Source organism: Bison bison, unplaced genomic scaffold, assembly GCF_000754665.1.
Source record: "Bison bison bison isolate TAMUID 2011002044 unplaced genomic scaffold, Bison_UMD1.0 scf7180017846425, whole genome shotgun sequence".
NCBI classification, from domain to species: Eukaryota; Metazoa; Chordata; class Mammalia; order Artiodactyla; family Bovidae; genus Bison; species Bison bison.
In genome coordinates, this window is record NW_011476998.1 from 41,172 (window position 1) to 49,470 (window position 8,299).

The following is an 8,299-nucleotide window of genomic DNA, read 5'->3' on the forward strand; positions in this document are numbered from 1 at the left end:
AATTCCATATTGGAAAAGAAGTAAAACTCTCACTGTTTGCATATGACATGATCCTGTATATAGAAAACCCTAAGGAATCCACCAGAAAATTACTAATCAATGAATATAGTAAAGTTACAGGATATAAAATTAACACACAGAAATCCCTTGCATTCCTATACACTAACAATGAGAAAACAGAAAGAGAAATTAAGGAAACAATTCCATTCACCATTTCAATGAAAAGAAAAAAATACTTAGGAATATATCTACCTAAAGAAACAAAAGACCTATATATAGAAAACTATAAAACACTGGTGAAAGAAATCAAAGGGGACACAAATAGATGGAGAAATATACCTTGTTCATGGATCAGAAGAATCAATATAGTGAAAATGAGTATAATACCCAAAACAATCTATAGATTCAGTGGAATCCCTATCAAGCTACCAATGGTATTTTTCACAGAACTAGAACAAATAATTTCAAAATATGTATGGAAATACAAAAAACCTCAAATAGCCAAAGCAATCTTGATAAAGAAGAATGGAACTGGAGGAATCAACCTGCCTGACTTCAGGCTATACTACAAAGCCACAGTCATCAAGACAGTATGGTACTGGCACAAAGAAAGAAATATAGATCAGTGGAACAAGATAGAAAGTCCAGAGATAAATCCATACACCTATGTACATCTTATCTTTGACAAAGGAGGCAAGAATATACAATGGAGAAAAGACAATCTCTTTAACAAGTGGTGCTGGGAAAACTGGTCAACCACTTGTAAAAGAATGAAACTAGAACACTTTCTAACACCATATACAAAAATAAACTCAAAATGGATTAAAAATCTAAATGTAAGACCAGAAACTATAAAACTCCTAGAAGAAAACACAGGCAAAACATTCTCCAACATAAATCACAGTAGGATCCTCTATGACCCACCTCCCAGAATATTGGAAATAAAAGCAAAAATAAACAAATGGGACCTAATTAAAATTAAAAGCTTCTGCACAACAAAGGAAACTATAAGCAAGGTGAAAAGACAGCCTTCAGAATGGGAGAAAATAATAGCAAATGAAGCAACTGACAAAGAATTAATCTGAAAAATACACAAGCAACTCCTGCATCTCAATTCCAGAAAAATAAACAACCCAATCAAAAAGTGGGCGAAGGAACTATACAGACATTTTTCCAAAGAAGACATACAGATGGCTAACAAACACATGAAACGATGCTCAACATCACTCATTATCAGAGAAATACAAATCAAAACCACAATGAGGTACCATTTCACGCCAGTCAGAATGGCTGCTATCCAAAAGGCTACAGGCAATAAATGCTGGAGAGGGTGTGGAGAAAAGGGAACCCTCTTACACTGTTGGTGGGAATGCAAACTAGTACAGCCACTATGGAGAACAGTGTGGAGATTCCTTAAAAAACTGGAAATAGAACTGCCATATGACCCAGTAATCCCACTGCTGGGCATACATACCAAGGAAACCCGAATTGAAAGAGACATGTATAGCCCAATGTTCATCACAGCACTGTTTATAATTGCCAGGACATGGAAGCAACCTAGATGTTCCATCAGCAGACGAATGGATAAGAAAGCTGTGGTACATATACACAATGGAATATTACTCAGCCATTAAAAAATGCATTTGAATCAGTTCTAATGAGGTGGATGAAACTGGAGCCTATTATACAGAGTGAAGTAAGTCAGAAAGAAAAACACTAATATCATCTACTAATGCATGTATATGGAATTTAGAAAGATGGTAATGATAACCCTGTATGCAAGACAGCAAAAGAGACACAGATGTATAGAACAGTCTTTTGAACTCTGTGGGAGAGGGCAAGGGTGGGATGACTTGGGAGAATGGCACTGAAACATATATATTATCATATGTGAAATGAATCACCAGTCCAGGTTCAGTGCATGATACAGGGTGCTCGGGGCTCGTGCACTGGGATGATCCAGAGGGATGGGTTGGGGAGAAAAGTGAGAGGGGGTTCAGGAATGGGAACACGTGTACACCGTGGCAGATTCATGTCAATGTATGGCAAAACCAATACAGTATGGTAAAGTAATTAGCCTCCAATTAAAATAAATAAATTTATATTAAAAAAAAAAGATGAGAGTGACAAAGAGATGGAAGAAATTATTACAGATTTTATAATTCAAAATAAGGAGAGATTCTTTAAAAATTTTATTTATGAGGAACTTTTAATATAGGTTAATAAGTTGTTTGCTTTTGAAGACAAGGAATTGAAAGAGCATGACCTAAAAGCCATGTTATTCATGCAAAACTTCTGCAAGCTAACTGAGTGTTTAGGAGGTTTTTAAGATGTTGCAAGATCTCGAAAATGATTGTTTAGAAAAGGTTTCCCACAAGCAGCCAAATAAAAACCCTTAATTGAAAACTTAAATCTTTGGTTAAAAGGTGTAAAAACAAATTATTTTAAAATGTCTGTTTGCAAGAATTAATATGCATAACCATATTTTGTGTTTTGTACACAAATCTAAAGATATCACTTTTATTGGTATTGTGATTAAATTGTAAAAAATCAATAATCCTAAAGTGGTATGAATTAAGTTGTTTTAACTACTAATTTTTAATTTCAGCATAACCCCACAGGAGCAAAAGAGTGAACTTTTAAGTTCCAAAACAATGGCAGCAACCAGACAAAAAATTGTTGTGATGAAATAATTATAAAACGCTTGTCAGGGCAGCAAAAGAGACTCAGACATAAAGAACAGACTTTTGGACCCAGTGGAAGAAGGCGAGGGTAGGATGATTTGAGATAATAGCATCGAAAAATATACATTACCTTACGTAAAACAGATGACAGTGGGAGTTTGATGCATGAAGCAGGGCACCCAAAGCCAATGCTCTGGGACAACTTAAAGAGATTGGGTGGGGAGGAAGTGGGAGGGATTCAGGATGGGGGTGGGGGAACACATGTATACCTATGGCGATTCATGTTGATGTATGGCAAAAACCATCACAATGTTAAAGTAAATATACTCTAATTAAAATAAATAAATTAACTTTTAAAAAATTAAGCAAAATAATAGAGGTTAAAATATATTTAAATATTTGAAGATAAAACACAATTTAAATAACTAAAATTTGGTGGTAGAAAGGAAAAAAGGGAACTATGTTTTCAATGTTTATAATGTGGAGTCAATAATAACAAAATAAACTATTCCTATAAGAAATGAAAGCAACACACATACAATAGTGAACAACAACAACAAAAAAATGCAGACTGCAAACTAAAAGGTTTAAAAAAAAAAAAGACAACACTTAAAACTGAAAGCATAACATAAAAGAACTCACGTAAAACATACCTATAAGGGCTAAGATTAAACTCAGAGCTAAACTTAACTACTTACCATTGTAGGAGACACATCTACAATCTGATATTTAAGGACATATCAGTCAAATGAAAACAAAGTGAAAACAAAGGACTCAATTTTAGTCTTGAACTAGCTTGGATTCAGGCAAGAAACATTATAAATATCAAAGAAAGGCACCTCAAAAATAGTGGAAAATATAATTCTTAGTGAAAACCCAAATCATGAATATTTGTAGACTGAAAAATCACTGCATCAAAATTATCAAAACAAAAATGACAAGAACTAAAAAGTGAAACATGGTACAAGGTGAGACTAATTCACCTAAGTTCAAGTCACATCAAAGGAACCAAAATAAAGGATAGAGAAAATCTAAGTAATGAAATTAATAACTCAATCTAATTACAAATTAAACTCTGTATCTTGGATTCCCTGGTAACGCAGTGCCTAAGAATCCGCCTACCAAAGCAGGGGACACAGGTTTGATCCCTGATCTGGGAAGATTCCACATGCCACAGAGTAACTAAGCCATGTGCCACAACTGCTGAGCCTGTCCTCTGCAGCCTATGAGCCACAAATACTGAGCCCACACACTGCAACTACTGATGCTCACAACCCTAAAGCTTGTGTTCCATAACAAGAGAAGCCACTGAGAATGAGAAGCACACATACTGCAATGAAGAGTAGCCTCCACTCATTACAACTGGAGAAAGCCTGCATACAGCAATGAAGACCCAGCACAGTCAGAAATAAAGAGTTAAAATAGTTCATCTTTTTAAATGCTCAAAGAACATTCACAAAAATTATCTATATACTAGAACACAGAAAATTATTAACAAATACACTTTCTGGGTGAAAATAGTACAGATAACTTTTTTTTTTTTTAAATCACAAAGCAATGAAATGAGTAAAATAAAGAGAAAATTAGAAAACAAATCAATGTTAAAAAATCCTCTATACCCAGGAAATTTTAATGACCTCCTTCTCAAATAATTCTTGGACCAAAGAGGAAATGAAAGCCAAAATTATAGAAATCTATAAGTAAAAACCTAACAATAATGAAAGGGCTACACACCAGCCCATAGAATATAACTAGAACAGTATGCAGAGAGAAGTTCACAGCCTTAAAACATTTATATTAACAAATAAGAAAAAAAAAATAAACACATTCAAGAAGTGAGAAGTGACAACAAAATAAAACAAAAGGAGGGTGGAATTTTTAAAGATAAAAAACAGAAAGTGATAGATTATATTAAAAAAATACAAATAGTAAGTGAATTTGGGAGCTGCTTCTTTGGAAGAAAAAGCACCAAACTGTAACAGTTAATTAGAAGGGAAAATGAGGAGTAGGGAATAGAGAAATCATAAATACTATGTAGCCATTACAAAGAATAACTATGCACTGATATAATCTGAGGTATTATATTAAATGAAAACAACAAGGAACAGCCACCATTTGTGCTTAAAAACAGGAAAGGCACATCTGCACAAGTTCTTCCTGATGCACAGAACACTCAACAGAACAGCCAACAGTGGAGCTGGGGCTCCACCTGGGGAGGAGCTGTGTGATGACAGGAGTGGAGAGTGATTTACTTTTCATTCATAAATTTTAAAGAATTTGTTTTTAAAACTGAAGTTTTAAAATTTTATAGCATTAGATGTGTCATCTCTTTAAAAGCTAATTATTAAAAATACATTTTATTTATTTTGAGTCTCTAAAGCTACTCAGAAGAACTGTAGGTGCATTTTCCTATTATTGGGAAGTAAGGGTTCACTCTAAGCCTTTTATAAAAATAATCTCACCTTTATACTGTAAAACACTCTATATTCTCAAAGCACCAAAGCATCTGCTCTTTCATCTGATCCTTATAACTGTGAAAAAGCCGGGCAGGGATGTAATCTCTGCTCTACATACAGGTGAGGATCTGAGGCTCAGAGACCTTGGGGGACACAAGGCCACATGGCTGCTAAGTGCCAACTCCATTTATTCAAACTGGCCCAGACTCCTAGATCCAGGATGAAGGTTTCATAACTTTTGGGTTGTATCTAGTGATAACACAAATAGAAAAAATGACCCCTCTGTTACACATTGGAAACAGAGAAACTTCAAAAAATCTCAATCAGGTCTGCTTCATCACAGAACAAAATGAATGATAGCTTTCATCCTTTGTTATGGGCTGAATCCTGTCCCCTCAAATTTTATATATGGCTTCCCCTATGCACAGTATCTCAGAATGTAACTCCATATTGAGACAGGGTCTTTAAAGAGACAATAAAGTTAAAATGCAGTCATATAGGCAGGTCCTAATGTAATCTGACTGATGTCCTCATAGAAAGAAGAGATTAGGACACAGGCACACACAGAGGAAAGACCACATGAGGACACAGAGAGAAGATGGCATCTCCAAGCCAAGAAGAGAGACCTCAGAGGAAACCACCCTACCGACACTGTGACCTCAGACTTGCAGTCTCCAAAGCTGTGAAGTAGTACATTTATGTTGTTTAACTCACCTATTCTTTGGTGCTTTGTATGGTAGCTCTAGCAAACTAATGAACCCTGCAGCTTTATATTTCTAAAAAGTACTTTCTCTACTGTTTTATGGATCATCTAAAAGGGTCAGTCAGACAGTGATTGAGCTTGCCTGCACCAACATTTTCAGAGAAGCAATTACATGGTCAAGAAAATGTGATTTGAAATCACCTTCTCCCAGATGTTGAGTTTTCTTTTGAAATGAATGAATTTTATTCTATTAGAGAGAAAAGCTTTTTGATTTAGGCTAATGTTCCCAGTGTTACAGCTCTGAACCATGCATTGATATCTGATGCATGCACTTTTAAAAAATTGACAATCTGATACCTTGTTAACCTAACAGGGCCAAACATATGCAGAAATAATGTCTAAAAGATACTCAGCTGGATGGGGAATCAGGATATGTATTTCCTTATGTTTTCTGCAGAGGTGACCTGAACAAGTGGTAGGGCTGAAATCTAAGAGCAACTGATGCTTTGCCACCTGATGAACTTGGGCGATGACCCAACTTGGCTATCAATTAAAGAAGGAGCAGTGTTCTCAGACTTGATACAAAACACAGTACCTAGGGCAGCACCCAGCCTCTCTGCTTCCTGGACCACCTCTGTGACCTTGTGCTTAGTCGCTCAGTAGTGTCCAATTCTTTGTGAGACCCCATGGACTATAGCCTGCCAGGCTCCTCTGTCCATGGGGATTCTCCAGGCAAGAATACTGGAGTGGGTTGCCATTCCCTTCTCCAGGGGATCTTCCCAACCCAGGGATCAAACCCAGCTCTCTCACATTGAAGGTGGATTCTTTACCATCTGAGCCACCAGGGAAGCCCTCTGTGACCTTGGTGGCTTAGTCACTAAGTTGTGTTTGACTCTTGTGAGCCCATAAACTGTAGCCCACAAGGCTCCCCTGTCTCTGGGATTTCCTAGGCAAGAATACTAGAGTGGGTTGTCATTTCTTTCCTTGTGACCTTATGTGTGACCAAATCTCTTCATCCATGATGTGGATAAAAAACAACCATCAAGAGTATTAAGTGAAATAATACATGTGAGAACTATGTAAAACAATTGTAAAGAACAATACAAATGTAACTTAGTGATATTGTTAAACTAGGTGCAAGATTATGGACCACAATCATGAGATTTCTAATTCTATGACCCATTTCTGTTTTTGTATGTCTGTTAAACTTGATTTGAAGCACATACTGAAAAAACAAGTTTCTAATTCTGTAGTATGTGCTGCAAACTAGCAAAACAACTAGTTACATACATCAGTTCCATCTTTCTTCCAAGGAGTCTTAGTTTCCTCATCTGTAAAATGACCGTGGTGAACTCTGTTATTAAATATTTGGACCTACCTAAAATTCCCTGGTCTATTTTCTCATTACTCAATTTTCAAAAATATAAAGTGATAACACATTTTTATTTTATTTTATTTTTTAAATTTCTTTATTTTTAAAAATAAACCCTCCTCCCTCCTCCCTCCCCATACCATCCCTCTGGGTCGTCCCAGTACACCAGTCCCAAGCATCAAGCATCGTGCATTGAACCTGGACTGGCATCTCATTTCATACATGTCATTTCACATGTTTCAATGCCATTCTCCCAAATCTTACCACCCTCTCCCTCTCCCACAGAGTCCATAAGCCTGTTCTATACATCAGTGTCTCTTTTGCTGTCTCGTATACAGGGTTATCGTTACCATCTTTCTAAATTCCATATATATGCATTAGTATACTGTATTGGTGTTTGTCCTTCTAGCTTACTTCACTCTGTATAATAGGCTCCAGTTTCATCCACCTCATTAGAACTGATTCAAATGTATTCTTTTTAATGGCTGAGTAATACTCCATTGTGTATATGTACCACAGCTTTCTTATCCATTCATCTGCTGATGGACATCTAGGTTGCTTCCATGTCCTGGCTATTATAAACAGTGCTGCGATGAACATTGGGGTACACGTGTCTCTTTCCCTTCTGGTTTCCTCAGTGTGTATGCCCAGCAGTGGGATTGCTGGATCATAAGGCAGTTCTATTTCCAGTTTTTTAAGGAATCTCCACTCTGTTCTCCATAGTGGCTGTACTAGTTTGCATTCCCACCAACAGTGTAAGAGGGTTCCCTTTTCTCCACACCCTCTCCAGCATTTATTATTTGTAGACTTTTGGATCGCAGCCATTCTGACTGGTGTGAAATGGTATCTCATAGTGGTTTTGATTTGCATTTCTCTGATAATGAGTGATGTTGAGCATCTTTTCATGTGTTTGTTAGCCATCTGTATGTCTTCTTTGGAGAAATGTCTATTTAGATCTTTGGCCCATTTTTTGATTGGGTCATTTATTTTTCTGGAGTTGAGCTGTAGGAGTTGCTTGTATATTTTTGAGATTAGTTGTTTGTCGGTTGCTTCATTTGCTATTATTTTCTCCCATTCTGAAGGC